A 19028-nucleotide genomic window follows, 5' to 3' on the forward strand; every position below is an offset into this window, starting at 1 on the left:
TTATCCCAGATATTGCAAGGGTGATTTAACATAAGAAAATTAATTAATGTAATACACCATATCGACAAAATAAAGGAATAAAACCACATGATCATCTCGATCAATGCAGAAAAGGCATCTGACAAAATCCGATATCCTCTCTTGATAAAAACACTTAGAAAAATAGGAATAGAAGGAAATTTCCTCAGCACGATAAAGGGTATATATGAAAAACCCACTGCTAACATCATACTCAATGGTAAAAGACCGAAAGCTTTCCCTTTAAGATTTGGAACAAAACAAGGATGCCCACCGTCATTGCTGTACTCAACATTGTGGTGGCCACAGTAGTTAGGCAAGAAAAAGAAATGAAAGGCATCTGAGTTGGAAAGGAAGAAATAAAATTTTCCCTATTTGCTGATGACATAAACCCCATACATAGAAAGTCTTTAAAAATCTACAACAAAGCTGCTAGAGCTAATAAATGAATTCAGCAAAGTGGCAGGGTACCAGATCAACATGCAAAAATCAGTATACACCAGTAAGACACTCATTTCTATACACTAGCATTCTAGTTTGCTAGCTGCCAGAATGCAACACATCAGAGATGGACTGGCTTTTAATAAAAGCGGATTTATTTCATTAGTTCTTCAGAGGAAAGGCAGCTAACTTTCATCTGAAGTTCTTTCTTATGTGGGAAGGCTCAGGGTGATCTCTGCTGGCCTTCTCTCCAGGCCTCAGGGTTTCAACAACTTTCCCCGGGGTGATTTCTTTCTGCATCTCCAACGACCTGGGCTGAGTTGCTTGTGCTGAGATGAAGTATGCTGAGCTGCTTTGGCTATGCTATGCTGAGTATCTCATTTAAGCACCAGCCAATTAACTCAAACATCATTCATTGCAGCAGGCATGCCTCTTAGCCGACTGCAGATGTAATGAGCAACAGATGAGATTCACATACCATTGGCTCATGTCCACAGCAAGAGAACTAGGCACGTTCACCTGGCCAAGCTGACAACCGAACCTAACCACCACAACTAGTCATGAGCAATCTGAGAAGGAAATCAAGAAAATATTACATTTATGATAGCAACTAAAAGAATCAAATATAGAGGAATTATTTTAATCAAGGATGTAAAGGACTTATACATGGAAAAGCACAAAATTTTGCTAAAAGAAAGCAAAGAAAATCTAAATAAATGAAAGGACATTCCATGTTCATGGATTGGAAGACTAAATACTGTCAAGATATTAGTTCTACCTAAAATGATTTACAGATTCAATGCAATCCCAATGAAAATTCCAGTGGCCTATTTTGCAGAAATGGGAAAGCCAATTACCAAATTTATTTAAAATGGTAAGGGACCCTAAATAGTCAAAACCATCTTAAAAAAGAACAATAAATTTGGAGGACTCAAAATTCATGACCTCAAAGCTTGTTACAAAGCCACAGTGGTCAAAATATCATGATAGTGGAATAAGGACAGCCATAGAGACAAATGGAATTGAATTAAGAATTCAGAAAAAGACCCTCTTCTCTATGGGCAATTGGTTTTTGACAAGGCAGCCAAGTCCACTCAATTGGGAAAAATGGTCTCTTCAACAAATGGTGCTAAGGGAACTGGATATCTATATGCAAAAGAATGAAGGAGGACCCCTATCTCACACCACATACAAAAATTAACTCAAAATGGATCAAAGATTTACATATAAGAATCAGGACTATAAAAGTCCTAGAAGAAAATATAGGAAAGTATCTTCAGGATCTTGTGTTAGGCAATGGTTTCTAAGACTATATACCCAAAGCATAGATAATGAAAGACAAAATTGAGATAAATGGGACCTCTACAAAAGTAAAAATTTTTATTCAACAAAGGACTTTATAATGAAAGTGAAAAGACTACTTATTCAATAGGAGAAAAGATTTGGAAACCACATGTCTGATAAGGGTTTAATATCCAGAATATATTAAGAAATCCTGCAAGTCAACAATAAAAAGACAATCCAGTTATAAAATGGTCAAAAGATTTGAATGGACTTTTCTCCAAGGAAGATATACAAATGAAAAGCATATGAAAAGACAGTCACCATCATTAGCTACTAGGGAAATGTAAATGAAAACCACAAGATACCATTTCACATCCCATAGAATGGCTATTGTTTAAAAATGAAACAGAAAGCTACAAATGTTGGAGATGATGTGGAGAAATAGAAACATTCATTCATTGCTGTGGGAATGTAAAATAGTTCACCTGCTGTGTAAGACAGTTTGGTAGTTTCTCAGAAAGCTAAGTAAAGAATTACTATTTGACCCAGAAATCCCTCTTTTAAAACAATGCATACAAAAAAAAAATACACTACTAGAAATTTAGTCAGAGGAAATAACCAGATGTGAATATAAACAAGGATATTCATGAAAGCTTTATTATTAATAATGGATAATGGAAAACAACATATAAATGTATATAACTTAAACATTATGCTTTAGAGAATATTTAGTGATCTGTGAAAACATTTTTTATGTTTTATGTAATGAAAAAAGAATAAGAATTATGGCCCTAATTTTAATAAAAAGAAATCAAATCTAAGAGATCTTCCAATTTCGTATTTCTTCTTAAAGCCCTGAGTTCATTGCAGAAAGAATCCCATATCCCAATCTAGTCCATCACTGACGGCTCAAACCCAACCAAAAGGCTTCAGACCATGAACCAAGAAGGAAAGGATAACTGTCTGAAGTCCCTATCCTCCCAATACAATTCACCATACACGAAAATCTGTAGGATCAAGGCCAAGAGACAAAGAGGGCTTTCGTGCGGTTAGTGCCAGAAATTCAGCTCACAACAACCATCAAAGTGCTTTAGTAATTACTATCTTTATCATTAAATTTAGTAGTCATTGCTCTAAATACAACTTGTATTACTTTTCAGGTTAGTCCTCTTTCATCAACTAGATTGTGAGGTCCTCTAGGACAACCATTGTGTCTCATCATTATTTTGGACTTAGCCTTATTTTTTACTGCATTTTCAAGCAACTATGAAAGTTGCAATTTGTAGTTTTGTTAAGCTATAAACTTGAATCAAGTTTGCAGATAAAATTAACTTCTAGGTAACTGCCCTCTTCCCACAATTAAATGAAACATTGTTTTTATCTACACCTCATCACACTTGTAATTTCTTGAAAGAATAAAAAACACTGCTCCTTTATAAATGATGGCAGAGAATACCCAAGAAAGTGGTGATTCCTGTATATTTGGGGTAAAAAGAAGAAATTAAATATCAAATTCAACAATGACTCAGCTATACAGCATGAAAAAATCCACCCTTTATGATGGTGGAGTTATACATAGAAGGTAGGGTTCAACAAACGAGTATGATACTGAATCATTATATTGATATTTCTTCCAGTCTCCAGTATCTTAGAGCAGCTAGAAGTAAAAACCTAAAATCGTGAAACTGTTACCCATGACAAACTCTGAAACCTGTTCTACAGATAATTTTGTGAATGCTTTGAAATTTATTGCTTTTTTGTATATATGCTATTTTTCACAAAAAGAAAAAAATATTTCTTTTAGCCTCTAGTGTTCTGGAACAGCTAGAAGGAAAAATCTGAAATAATGGAATGGTAACCCATAAAAAACTCTGAAATCCGTTCTGTAACTACTTGTTGAAATGTACTCTGAAAATCATTGCTTTTTCTTTCTTTTCTTTGTACATATATTAAATTTAACAATAAAAAATGTTTTAAAAAAAAGTCCACCTTATATTCTATGAAGAAACACAACAGGGAATTGATTAAACTTTCAGGAAGTGTTCCAGTCAGTAAGATAAGACTGCCAGGGGTGAGGGTGGGGGGAGGGTGAGACATTAGGAACAGCTGATCCTGAAGTGAGAAATAAAACTTGGATGAAAATTGGAAAGATGGTTTGCTTGTGATATGAGAATATATGTAGCAAACACATTTTATCAAAAGAGATAACAGAACTCATGGATCGATTAGATACAAGCCGTAAGGGTAAAAGAGAAATCAGGAATGACTCCTAAATTTACAGCTTGAGCAACTGAGGGCACACATTAAATGAGATGTGTACATGAGTGTCTAAGGTCAGAAGCTAGCAGCTGGAGCCTTTAACTCAAAGGCAATGCCCCCAGAAATCATTTGAAGGAATGCAACAGAGCACAGGGTCCAGACCAATACAGCACAGTTAAAGCTTGGCTTCACACTCACTGGAAAGTAATCTTGGACAAGTTTTATTTAACCATTCTGGCCTCAGAGTTCTTGTTTGTAAAATGAGGATAACATTAGCATCTGCCTCAGGTTATTGTGAAGTTTGAACAGTTAATACCTGTAAAGCACTTAGAAATGTGCAAGAACATAGGAAGTGTAATAAAAGTATCATTATCATAATCTTAAAATTATAATTTTATAGCCTCGGCTTTAAAATCTAAAAAGTTTTAAAAAGGTAGTTTTAACTTATTTATTGAGCTTATTGTATGAGAAGGAAACCAAGATATTTTAGTAGGTAATCACTGCCAGTATTTATTATACTGAGTGCTAACATTTCTATCTTAAATCACAAACTATTATATAATACTATCTGTACCTCATTTTCTTGTGGGGTTAAAAAAAAAACATTCTAGCTTCCTGTATGTGAAGGGACTCATTTAATTTTTTTTTTTTATTAATTAAAGAAAAAAAAAAGAAATTAACCCAACATTTAGAAATCATACATATGCAATCAGTAATTCTTAACATCATCACATAGATGCATGATCATTTCTTAGTACATTTGCATCGATTTAGGAAAAGAACTAGCAAAACAACAGAAAAAGATATAGAATGTTAATATAGAGAAAAAAATAAAAATAATAATAATAGCAAAAAGAAAAAAAAGACAAACAAACAAACAGACAGACAAAAAAAACCTATAGCTCAGATGCAGCTTCATTCAGTGTTTTAACATGATTAATTTACAATTAGGTATTATTGTGCTGTCCATTTTTGAGTTTTTGTATCTAGTCCTGTTGCACAGTCTGTATTCCTTCAGCTCCAATTACCCATTATCTTACCCTGTTTCTAACTCCTGCTGGACTCTGTTACCAATGATATATTCCAAGTTTATTCTCGAATGTTGGTTCACATCAGTGGGACCATACAGTATTTGTCCTTTAGTTTTTGGCTAGACTCACTCAGCATAATGTTCTCTAGGTCCATCCATGTTATTACATGCTTCATAAGTTTATTCTGTCTTAAAGCTGCATAATATTCCATCGTATGTATATACCACAGTTTGTTTAGCCACTCGTCTGTTGATGGACATTTTGGCTGTTTCCATCTCTTTGCAATTGTAAATAACGCTGCTATAAACATTGGTGTGCAAATGTCCGTTTGTGCCTTTGCCCTTAAGTCCTTTGAGTAGATACCTAGCAACAGAAAACAGAAAAATTCAACTATCTAAAGGTCTATGACCCTGCCAGTAAGGAAGTCCTAAATTATCTGGAGAAGTATAAAGTAAAATGCACTTTCAAATGCACCAACCATCCTCTGCTTGTGTTTAATGACATAAGCTTTGGAGGCAGAAAGAAATATGTTGAGGTCTTGACTCTCCTCCCACTTACTAGCTTTGTTATCTTAGAACAGATCTTTAATCTCATTTTCTCCCTTTATAAAATAAAGATAATACAGTCTATCTCACTGGTTATTGTAATGGATAATTTAAAGTGACTAGCTCTTAAGTGCATGTAACAAGTTGCTGCTGACGCCATAATTGCTGTCATTATTATTATTAAGCTACAACTCCTTCATCTACTATTGCTACTACTGAAAATATTTCAATTATAGAACCTGTCACACTCTCTTTGTGAGCCATACTTTAGCCATAACTGTTATACTTGAAAGACCATTTTACTTTCCTCCTATTCATTCCCTAACTAGAAATGAATTTCATTAAGAAGAGTTTTCTTTTCTAACATTCCAAACCTAGTCCTCGTCAATCCACATATAAAGTACTACCTTGTATATTAAAAATATGAACCAACAAAAGAAGAAAAATAAACAAAAAGCTTTTCAGTGTAAATATATTAAGATGCCAAAAGCTGCTAGGGGGCGGGAATCCTGTAAATATTACAGCAGCTAAAATACTTCTTCGTATATTAAAATCTTATTTAATATTTCATTTCCAAAGGTCTAATTCCACTTTGAGAAACCAATTCTCAAAATGAATGAGCTCTGAAAAGTCCTCAAATTGAAATTATACCGAAACTTTTAAACTCTACAACCTTAATCTTGCCACTTTTTGTAGTCACCTGTATTCATCTGAGTTTGTTAATGATGGATTTTTCTTCCCTGAGTTTTGTCTGTGCCAGCATAGTGTTCCCAAAATTTAAAATGAAATTCTGAACTGAAAAGAATTTTCTCACAAACCAAGGCAAAACTTATATTCTTTTCCTTTATTATTAAGGAAGCTAAAATAGCTTCTTAAAATGAATGACCCAGCTCCTTTCCACAGAAAGCACAGACAGGGTACCAGCAGTCATCACATTCCTGTTCAACTCCCTCCTTGTATGGAATTTGGGTTTAGACCTAGTTACTCTGTGCCAGAAACACTGTGTATTAATGACACATTTCAAAATATACATTGGAGAGAACATAATCTATATGCTTGGTAGGTAACTGGTCTTGGTTTCTTCTCAGAATTTACTGAAGACCAGGAAACCTTTATATTTTAGTAGTTAAGTTTTCTTGGTTTGTGGTCTTTCATTATTTCCTGCAAATTAACCATGTTTCAAACTATTTTTTCTAAAAAAAAAAATCAAATGAAACACACCTTTTCATGATTATATAAAAATTCAACAGGGCAAAGTTTTCAAAAGGAAACAGTGAAAACACACCTGCTGACTAATTTATTTATAGTAATAGTATGCTACACTTTCAGGAAATACGGAAAACATCTATTTTTGGACCGTTAGTATTTCTGATGTATGAAAGTGGTGGTTTATCCATAGTGAAACATAAATCTTCAATGATTATCTGAAACCCTCTTTTGTTCACTTCTCTTGCCCACAACAGAATAACAACTGTAAGAGCAAGTTTTATCAAGGAACAAATTTTAATTTTTATCTCAAATTAGAATCTTTTGAGCCAAATTAAAAAAAAAAGAAAGAAAGAAATCACTAACACTCCATTTAAAATATGAAGGCAGACAGTGTTCAAAATTGAGGTGTACATACACCTTAAACTAACAAAATGATAGATTTACAAGAATCTTTTCTTCACAGTGTCTGTGATGCTTCCCTTAAAATTCATTCTAGTTTCTGCTTTATGTAAGGAATCAGCTCATGTACGTTGATTTTGACGGGCTTTAAATATTAGTTCATTTCCTTGAAGATTAGAGCTAACAATATTTTTTAAAGCGCAATTAAGTGTTTTGAAAACACACTAAAATTTTAGAAGTTGGGAGCATTATGGAATTTTCATTCTCTGGGGTCTCAAGAACTTTGGAAAACAAAAAGGGTGAGACTTAGCTGCAAGTCTACAGTTCCATAACCGTTTTCTCTGGGTCACAGAGAACAGCAGCAGTCATCTGAGGTTTATTAACAAAAGCAGCAGGAAAGATTGGGGTGAGAGCATATTGCCAAAGAACTTCAGAAAACACATTCCAATGCCCTGTCCCACTGAAGCTCACAACAGATTGGTGAAATGAGCAAACAGGCAAAAATTCTACAAAGAAGCCAGGGTTCACAGGTTATTTGTTCAAGGGCAGAAAACCAGTGAAAGACAAGGAAAACTGTTCTTGGTCTCAGATATTGTTCACCTAAAAAAAGGCAAAGAAAAGATAAGGAGCCTGAGTATTCAGGCCTGGGACTTTTTATCTCAGTGATCTTTTCCATCAGTGACTCTAACCTAACATACTATATATGCTGATTATTCCCAATTTTATAACTCGCTTCCAGACCTTTCCTCTGAGCATGAGGCTTACAGATATGCCTGCACCTGCAACATCACCACTTGGATGCCTAAAAAGTGAACCAATTTTAGAAGGGCTTTTGATTTCCCTCCCCAATCACCAACCCACCCGAGACCACCTTCACAAAATCTGTTCCTCTTGGATTTCCCATCTCAGTGAGCAACACATGACGAATCAAGGCAGGTCTAGGAGTTATTTTAATTTCTTCCTTCCCTTTACCCCAGTACTCCATATTCAAGGTATTAGCAAACATGTCAGTTCTACTCCAAAATGCTGTATTATCTCCATTTCATCACTCATCCCCAGCTACATCTCTACCACTGGAATCCAAGCATCATCACTGTGAGGGACTTAAACCATGTCTTCTCAGGATCCTTTTCATTAAGCCATTCAACTGGCTAGTGACCTATTCCAAAAAACTTACCTGTACCTTATTTATAACATGTAATAAAACTGCTTCTCCTCCTACCCCAACAGGTGACAAAGAGGATCAAATGAGAAAATATATATACACGTTATTTGAAAAGCATAAAACATATAAACATAAAATATTATAAAACACATACTACGGCATGGAATTTTTTGAGCTTCTGTTTATAAGAAAGATGACCTAAGTGAGTCTAGCTTAAAAAAGCCTGACTTTTGCTCTCATCACTAGAATGCATTTCAGCTAGTTCTAGCTTTTTCTACAGCTTAAAAGGACTGGTGCTTGGCAGGAAAACACATCTACCCCATTTAACCTCATGAACAAATAAGAAATAGCAAGACAAACCTTACAAATGTTTTTCTGACTACAAAGAAAATAGAGCAAAAAGCCACAGTTCTGAAAGCTGGGAAAACCAACCTCAACATCCTCAAGGTATTTCCATCCCATTTTTTACTTCCTCTGGACAGGATGTGAAGGGTAGAGTTTCTAAGGCATTAAAAACCCGAGGCTGTAGGGCCCCTCGAGAGGCCAGGGTATACCACAGTTCTAATCTAGGATATTTCCCTAGGTCCTGGAAACTCTGCTAGGCAACAGGAGCTGTAGTTACAGGCCGGACACTAGCTAGTCCCCAGTTCACTGTCCTAGGGTGCAGACATTTCACCTGGCTGTGTATTTTCGTGCACAAGGAACTGGCCTTCAAGTCTGAGACAAGCCAAAGGCAAGATGCTTCCAATAAAATGCACAACTATACCATATCAAAATTAGATTTAATTACAAAAGTATTGAGATTTTTAAAGAAACTGTAACAAGTGGATACAACTTAAATTGGGGATGCATAAACTTGTTACAGTACATAATCTTCCTCTCTTCATGATTGCCCCAAAAGCAAGCCTGCAAAATTGCACAGTTGGTTCACTACTTCTATACACATTCATATTATTCTATTTAATTTTTAATTGACACTCTTCCAATCAGTTATCATTATTTTATTTCTGTTCTACTTAACTTGATTGACCAGTTAGGAACTAATACTGAAGACACCTGTATAACTATATACCTTTTAAAATGTGACCGTATGATTGTGAAAACCTTGGATCTGATGCTGCTTTTATCCAGGATATGGACAGATGAATTAAAAAATAAAATAAGGATAAAAATGAATAAATAACCGGGGGAGACAAAATGTAAAAATTGGGTAGATTGAAATACTGTGGATCAAAAGGGAGGGATAAGGGGTATGGGATTTATGAGTTCTTTTTATTTCTTTTTCTGGAATGATGCCAATGTTCTAAAAATGATCATGGTGAAGAATACACAACTATGTGATGATATTGTGAGCCACTGATTATATAATATGCTTGGATTGTAGGTGTGTGGCTATTTCTCAATACAAATATTTTTAAAAAAATAACTAATACTGAGTGGCATTTAATATATTTAATATATTCAGACTACACTGGTATGTAAACCTTTTCTGTAAAGGACCAGAGAGCATTTGATACTTTGGGGGTCAAATACTATCTCTGTCACATAGTCTTTGCCTTTTTTTTTTTTTAACCACTTTTTAAAGATGTAAAAACCATTCTTTGTTCTTGGGCTGTTCAAAAACAGGTCATAACTATAGTTTGCCAATCCTTGTTGCAAATAACTGTGACTAATCTTAATAAAATAAATACAGTCATACACAACATAAATAAGCCTGCCACTTAAAACAAACCACACTGGTTCAACGGGCTTTTTCTAAAGTAGGTACTAAAATTCAGAATATTCTATATTATAGAAGGATGAGACTGCCCTGACTCATTTTCATGAGTCAAAAAATTCTGCTCAGATAGTTCTTCTCTCCTGCTTAGGTGGCTAGGGATAAAAGATAATCACTAACAACTAAGAAAGCATCACTTCTAACATGCACATTTATAATGAAATTTAAAAGCCTAGGTTTATACGATGCAGTTTGACAAAACAAATTTGTGAAGCCTCAAAAATTATAAATAGATTCAAAGTTAAAAAGCCAAAAATAGTTAGAATAAAATTCACCAATCCATCAAAAGGGGGAGGTATATTATTAAAATGACTTTTTTCTTTTAGGATCTCTGCACTAACAATAGGAAACGGCACTAAAATTCTGTAAGGATAATGGCATACAAATGACTTGCTGTATTCGGTATTTCTACCCCACAAAAGGAATGAAGACCATTGTACCTAAGATAATGGAACTCTCTCACATAAGTTGCAGCATGTTACCAAGCAACAAGAAATAAAATGTCAGGATTAGCACTTCATTTAAATTTTTATCATCAATAAACTGCATTTCTATGCTGCTAATCTTTCTATGTAAATGGTCAGTAGGCTAAGAATTACATTTAGTAATCTATAAGAGTTTGAAAAAAATGCAGGATGTTAACATTGGGCACTCACCAAGTCACATTTTTCCATTTACCACTTCCTTTGTAGAAGCATCAAAGAGCATATGAGGGGGTTATTTTGCCATAATACCACAATATGTCTTCATTAAATACATTTTCATTAGCATCCAAATATTTTCAAGTCAATCAAGCATTTTATGAGAATTTCAAGAAAATGAATGAATTCTGTTAATATACCTCAGTACTTTGAAGCAAACAGAATCAATAAGTTTATTTAGTTTAGTTGCATTAGGATATTATCATCTTAACTGTATTTGGCTAAATCTATGGCACAAAAAATGTAGAGATATCTCTTTCAAAGTAGTTTAATAATCAATTAAAAAATGAAATCCAAAAGCATGAATAAAATCTTCGCAACAAAAATCTATAAGGAAAAGAAATTTAAATTGAAGATATTATATAATTTAACAGGTCTAAAATCATACCCTTTGCTTTACAAGTTCCTCCCAACATCTGTCCATTAGACTCTAACATTGCAAATAATTTAAATGTAGTTGGTTGTATAAAATCCAATGGTTAAATGAGTTTGAATTTTCTCAGAGCATTTAATATGTTCATATATTCTGAGACTGTCTAAAAAACAGACAAATACAGTTTCTCTGAAGCACATCTAACCATAGAGCACTTTATTTATAATATGTATTATCAGTATACCTTAGGGTAACCTGAGATATTGTTCCCAAACGGAACACAATTTGACAATCACTGCTACTTCTGCTCAATTAAAAAGGTTTATGGGCACTGACTATATATATTAAACTTCAAACCATGTGATTTTGATTTTTCTATCATTTTTTTCTCATAATATTCACATGTTCCTTATATGAAGATATTTAATAAAATACTTTGGCTACATGGTAGTAATACATACCGAGTGTCATGCACAAATATCATATGAGGTGATTCATTTCAGAGCCAAACACATTGCACCCATGTTTGTGTGACAAAGGAGAGTAGAAGAAAAAGTTGGTATATGTAGTTTCAGAATGCGTTATTATATAATTAAACCCAGGTATTTTAAATTTTCCTTAGTTTAGTACAAAGACAAAACATAAGCTTTCTAAAAGCCATAAATTTTTTTAAGTTGTCCTGGAAAAGAGTACAATTTAAAAAAAGAAAAAAAAAGAAAAGGAAAACAAAGATAACTGATCACCAGTATCACAATTCTTCACTCCTTATATATGAGAAATGCAGTATTTTCCACTGAGTATAAACAAAAACAGTGATTCTCCCCAAGTGTCTTCCCCAGACCAGCTGCATCAGCATTTTCAGGGAGCTTGGAAAAATGCAAATGTTCAGACCCCAGACCAACTGAATGACCAACTCTCAGGTGGGGCCCAGTATTCTGCATGTTTTAACAAATCTGAGAACCACTGTTCTAAAGAGAAGACTTTTCAATTGTACATGCATTAAATCAATGCACAATAAAACAATAAAGGAGCATGACCCTAGAAAAGATTAAGGCCCAAGTTTATTCTTTTCAACAAATGAAGAAACAAAGAATAGTGGTTAAGAACATACATTTTGAAGATCAGACCCTTGCACGCAAATCCTAGTTCTCCCACCCACTGGTGGTGTGACCCTGCAGCAGTCTCCTCATCTGTAATAGTAACTGCCTCATACATCCTGGGTTGTTTGTTTTTAATTTTTTTGGGGGGAGGAGGGGAGTGATTATGGGGATGATTAAATGTCAAACACTTTAGAACAATATCTGGCACAAAGTAAGTGCTCATTAATGTTAACCATTAATATTATATAGCAGGTGGGGATAAAATAGTGCAAGAAGCAGATAGCCTCTTCCCTCCTGGAGCTGGGGGGTCAAGAGATTCTAGTTCCTTAATGCACATCGAATATGCTTTGGACAAGACGTTTATCCTAAGTGGCCCTCAAACAACTTAGCAAAGTCTGAGGAAATATACTCAAGGACCTCTTAAACTCCCAAATATCTTTTTCTATGATGAATACCTGCTTTGGGCCTACACATGCAAAATATGCCACAGATACAGCCCTGACTGGTGGTTTTCAAAACACAAGAAGACCTCCCCACAGGCATGTTATGTGTGCTACTGAAGCTACCACTAGTTTTCTCTATCACCAGCTCCATAACAAAGACTGAGCAAAGAGAATTGTAATCTGCAACGAGCTAATGAGCTTATCATTATAGTCACTACCTGCAGATTTCTGCTTCCCCATTATCCCCACTTCTATCAGTCAAGGTTCCTGCATGAAACAATCCAACTCAAATGCTTTAATAGGAGACTTGAATGAAGGATGATTTACAGAGATGTGGCCAGGGTTAAGGGAACCAAGGATAGATGGCAAGGCATCCAGAGACCACCACAATTGGGAACTAAAGGACTGAAAGAGAGAGGAGAGGTATAGTGTCCAGAGACCACTGGGAAAGTGGAACCATGGAGGAGGGGCCACTTCTCTTAGAGGGCACTTCCCCTTCCAGAGATGGCACAGAAAAGTAGAAAGGGAGTAGAGAAAAAGATCCAAACTTCCCCTGTCTTCTGATTTCCTGCCACTGCTCCTATTGGCTAAACACAGCCAGAATTCAAAGGAAACCAGACCACACAGCAGGGTAGAATAGATGGAGAGTGGATATGTTCAGTGCTGCAGACAGGAATAAAGGGGAAGGGGCAGGAAGGTGAGGAGGCAAATGGCCAAGGACAAACACACTATCTAAGAGTTCCCTGCCTACCTGGGCCCGTTTAACCTGCATTCTGGCATGTCTGAGCACATGTGAGGTAAGAGGAGAATCAAGCATACTGCCTGATTCATGCTCACCTTGCCTTGTGAGATGAGGAAAGAAAGGCAAACGTGTATATGAACTTGATATAATAAGGAAGCAAAAGTTGCATCACAAACCAATCAGCAAGCCTGTCTACAAGAATCCTATAATAGCTAATGCCACTAAATGTTGTCCCCTATGCAAGATAATGCTGTTGAGTGAGTAACAGTCACCTTTTCCTAATGGATCCTGCTCAGGAATGAATGAGTCAACTGGAAACAAGCACCCACTTCTGGTGCAACGAATGTAGGGAAGAGGAACCGGTGAGGGCTCCAAACCTGATGACTAGAGCAAAGCAAGAGCAACCAGTAAGAAGACCTAACCACACACATAAACTGCTTCAGAAACACCCTCTTCAAATAGGTGATACCTTGGGATCTGACTCAGACATACGGCTGGCTCCAGTGAAGAAACAAGTCATAACACTCATCACCTCTACCCCAAAATGTAACACTTGGGAAGGGGACTGTGTTCTGCCATAGGATCAAGGGTTCCCAAGGTTCATGGGGAGTTGCAAGAGGAGGTGTTCCCCTTGTTTTTGTACTGTGTCAAACAAAGAGCTCTTTCTGTATTTTATTGTAAGAACTTGAATTGCATGTTCAACTCAACTGACCCATGTGGGTAGAACAGAAAGGACTGAGATGAACTGTTTCTAACTGTTATTATTCCTCTAGCTAAGCAAATAAGGTAGAGAATTTTACCAGGTAAATATTAAAATGCAGTGAAGTACACTTTGCATACTATTTTTCACACACTGAAGGCCAAATGTGACATTTCAGTCATGTTCTCATAAATAACAGCTCTACACATATCAATGAAATATTTTCTTGTGAATGAATGAATTCCATATAGGTATGAATGGTAGCAGTTGCCTACGTATGTATGTATATGCTTAAAACTAATCTGTCTAACGAAGTTTCCCAACATGGTTAGAATGTGGCTAGAGCTTTAATTCTTTTCTATTTTTTTCTTTTGATTTGAAAGAAAATTATGAATTTCACTGCTTTTGAAACTGTGTATCGTAAGACATTAGCAATCTAGAGATTAAGAAAAAGAGAAACTTAAGAGGAAAGGAATTATGTTTATCCCTTAGGCATGCTCACTTTCTCTAAAGCAGGAAGCGAGAGAGAGTCCTAAAACACTGATACATTAATTGGCCTGCTTGGTGGAGATTAAATATTCTCAAGATCCACTGAAGTGATTAAAGTCATCTGTTTAAAATTCACTTTGTTCCCATCTTCTATTAGAAAATGAAATGACAACCAGTTTGATTACCTCTGCTAACTTCATGAGGAATTATCAACACAAAGATTTCCAAACAAGGCCAGAGAGTCACAGAAGCCAGGAAGCTCCAAATTCAAAATCCCATTCTCCACTTAACTAAGAGTTTTAAAGTCAGAATTAGGCCTAATCATCTCTTGGGAACTATTATACAATGTACACTTTCACATAGTGTCTGAGGAAGACACTGCCATTACTCCTGTAAGGTTCCTTTTTTGCACGAAAGAAACACAAGAGCTTATCATCCCTGTTCTTAAAAATCACCATAAAGACTCTGGTTGGTCTCAGGCCTCTGTGCTGGCTACTACTCTTGTCCAGATTGTTACTCCCCAGCTTCCCCACTCCCTCCAGAAAGCTACATAACTAGCTTCCTCCCATCCTGGAGATCTGTACTCAAAAGTCATCTCAGTAAGGCCTTCTTTTGGCACATTATCCATGCAAAATTTTAATTTCTTTCCCTGTCATGTCACGTCCCTCTCCCCTGCTTTGTTTCTTTTCCTTAGCAATTATCAATATCTAATATACTACACATTTTCCTTATTTATCATATCTATTGCTCATCTTGACCATCAGAATTTAAGCCCCACAAAAGCAAAGATTTTTCTCTGTTTTGCTTTCTGCTGTATCTCAGGAACCAAGAAAAGTACCTAATACACTAGGAGCTCACTAAATTTTGTTCAGCAAGTATGTGAATTTCTGAGTTTCAATAAACTATCCTTAAAAATATCACTGAGGGGGTGCAAGGGTAGTTCAGTGGTAGAACTGTCATCTGCTATGTGGGAGACCTGGGTTCGATTCCTAGCCCATGCACTTCCCCAAAACAAGCAAGTAAGCAAGCAAAAGACAGAAAAAACAACAAACAAAAATTCAACAAATGGTGCTACAATAGTGGAATGCTCACATGGAAAGAGTATGAAATGTGACCCCCACGATACAGCATATAAAAAATGTCACTGAGATATAATATCTGGAGCCTGTCTCAAAATAACATGGGATGAGGGACAAGAAGATGGACATGTATACAGGACAGGCGTGCCAGTGGAGGTGGGTGATGGACATGGGAAGGTTGATTGTAACATTTTGTATATTCAACATTCCCCACAATAAGTAGTAAAAATAAAAATTTTTAATGTCACTGAGACTACAGATCAGTATTTACCTTTCCTCACCCACCCAACATGTCTGCTTGGAAGGACAGCAGATATATCTCTAAACATTATCTCTATTTGATCTCCTAAAGAGAGATAGCTCATGGCAGGGACTGGTAAAGAAAACAGAAGTAACAGAGCTTGGCTCTTCTAAATATAACAAAAAGACTCAGGATATCACTTCAAAACGCAAAGGACCATTAAACACAATATCCCTGATGGTGGTTACCTCTGTAGCGGGAGGCAGGTAAATGGAATTGGAACTCCTTATGTGAGTTCACAGGTATTCAATTTATTAATACGCTTCACAGACCACATACGCTACATGTATAATATTTATGTGCCTCAAATATTCTATAACATATGCATTTCTTTCATATGCAATTTATATTAATATAAATATAATAAAAATAATTTTGTCATGGCAATTAATATAGTTATTTTAACAGAAAGCTGAAAGTAGCTAAAGTAACCGGACTTATATAAAGCTTTGCTATCTTAAAAACACCATCCACTGCACAAACAAAAGCAAACCACCTAGGTTATTTCGGTCACAGGCAGCCTCAGCTTTCGGTGGCTGACTCAGATGACCTTCTCTGACAGCACATGCATACCAGCCTGCTTTCTCGGGAGACAAAGCATCAGCAGTCTCCTGAGTGAAGCACTCCTGCCCCTCCCCCTAGGTTTTCTATTATAAGCACCTGAAAAAAAAATGTAGAAACAGGCCATTTCCCAGAGAAACTCAGGATGCTAGATATGTACACACGAGACAGGCAGAGGAGCTCACAAGGAGTTGAGGAGTTAACAAGACCCCTCCTGAGAAGCAGCCAAAAGAGATCCCCTTGGAAGGCTCAATAGCCCTTGCCACTCCTCATTAGATACATGTAACAACACCCAAGAGTCTCTCTCTCTCTGGCTGGTTTTGCACTTAAAGTTGTGAAGTTTATCAGGGAAGACTTCACCCACTCAAAGGGAGGGAGGTCCAGAAATAATACTGTCTGGGCTAAAAAGAGAAACATCTTTTCAGCATGTGTGCCAACGTGTGTTCCCACTTGTACTACTTTCCCAAGAAGCTACCCAATTCCATAAGAGGGGAAGAAAGTTACAGCTAGCATTCGCTATGATACAACTTTGCGGTGACGCATGCAGACGGCTGCAAGTTTTAAGTATTACACACATAATAATCGCATTCATTCTGTTAAAGAGGAAAACAGACACAGTTTATCATATCTCTGATTTTCTACAACTCATAAGTTTGGTTAGAACATAATGGAAAGGGAAAAGTTTTCCAAAAAGGAGTAATTTTCCCCTTGTAGAGAAACTAGAAATCTTTCATGCCAAAGACAAACTTGAACTTTCTCTTTTTAGTTCAAGATAAACACACTGATGTACTTCTTGATATACATATTTACTGTAAATTAATTGTCATATAATTAGAGAATAAACTATGAACAAAAATTGAGGTGGTTTCTATTTTCCTTTGCCACCCTGCTTCTAAGCCCAACCACCCCTCTTGCAAATTTTAAGATGTCTAAGGAAATCATCATTAATATTATATTTACAATTCTTCTCTGCTTAAAATTCAAGCTACAGAATGTAAACAGGGGAAAGTTTGAAAAGATGTAGCATTACAGAATGCTAAGATGCTGGGATGGAGCCTCGGAAGACAGGCTCTCACCCACATTCAGCTACTGAAAAGTCTTCCATTTCATAGATATAAAAGCAAGAAGACAAAATGAATGTACTAAAAAGGTCTTCAACTGTTATAGTTCCCACTGCTTAAGATACTATAAGATGAGAATAGACATTCAATAGCCAAATGCAGAGAAATCTGTAAAAAGCTACACAATAAATGAACAAAAGAGAAAAAACTGATTACAAATCCATACGGCGACTGATCAGTTTCTCAAAGCCAAGGAGGATGGGACAGTAAGAAAAAGTCTATAATTGGAACAGCTAGCATGGAAAGCAAGGGACAGAGGAATAAATTAGACAAAAATCTCCCTATCTGCTTGCTTTAATCATAGCAATGAAATAGACTATCTCAGGAGGTTCGATATCTTCCAAGAATTTGAAACATCATCCATTTGTGGTGATTTGGGAGTGTTTTATTACATAGTGAAAAAGAGGAGACACCCTAAAATCAGTCTTTCTGTGTTCGATCCTGGCTCCACCTATCTGAGTGACATCAGGTATGGAATGTAATGTCTTTGTGCCTTAAAATCCTCATCTGTAAGATAAGGGAAGTAATGGTTCAACTTTATAAGGCTATTGTGAGGACTAAAAGAAATAATGCATTTAAAGTAGAGGCAGGGACTAATACATAATAAGTACTCAATTAATGATAGCCATTATTACTGTCAATATTTAGCAGGAATGAGAATATGCAGGTAATTTAATGATCTGTGAAGATTCCCCTAAAATCTAGACTCCAAAGGCTAGCTCACAATCTCACCAGGACCAGTGTAAAATGCAGCAGGACAAGGTTGGAATGGAAGGGTTGTAGCATCATGGAGGGCACTGCAGGTAGTGGGGTGAACAGAGCATAGCACAGAATTGGGAGTGGGCTTGGGAGACTAGAGGTCCAGGGTACTCATTAGACTCAAAATTGTACAGAAATAATACAGACGAAAGAGTGTTTTCATATCAGAAACGCCCAATCTAGGCACAATTCCCAATTCCAAATTATTTTCCATTTCTGAGAGCACAGTTCTTACAATTCAACCTATAGTCCTGTAGACCCCTTCTACTCTGAGCATGCCACCCTGCAGGGGTAAGGCTAAAGGAGGAGCAGAAGGGGTGGGCTTACAACAAGCACCTTATCTAAAGAGCTGGTTTGCTTATGTTCCTTAACTGGAATGACAAATAGATTTCATTTTGGTTGATCTAATCCAGCTCTATCCACTAAAAGTTTCTGTGATGATGAAATGTTCCAAGTCTATGCTAATCAACACACAGGTATTAGCTACAGGTGGCTACTGAGCCTTGCTATGGGCCAATAGGACTGAGGATC

General features: G+C 36.2%; 1 protein-coding gene across 1 annotated transcript in view; it reads right to left on the reverse strand.

Annotated features, from left to right (window-relative positions):
• The window catches only part of OXCT1 (3-oxoacid CoA-transferase 1), a 152212-nt gene that overhangs the window by 103512 nt on the left and 29672 nt on the right, over positions 1 to 19028 (reverse strand). The window lies entirely within an intron of this gene.

The sequence above is a fragment of the Tamandua tetradactyla genome, chromosome 9 (genome assembly GCF_023851605.1).
Source record: "Tamandua tetradactyla isolate mTamTet1 chromosome 9, mTamTet1.pri, whole genome shotgun sequence".
NCBI classification, from domain to species: domain Eukaryota; kingdom Metazoa; phylum Chordata; class Mammalia; order Pilosa; family Myrmecophagidae; genus Tamandua; species Tamandua tetradactyla.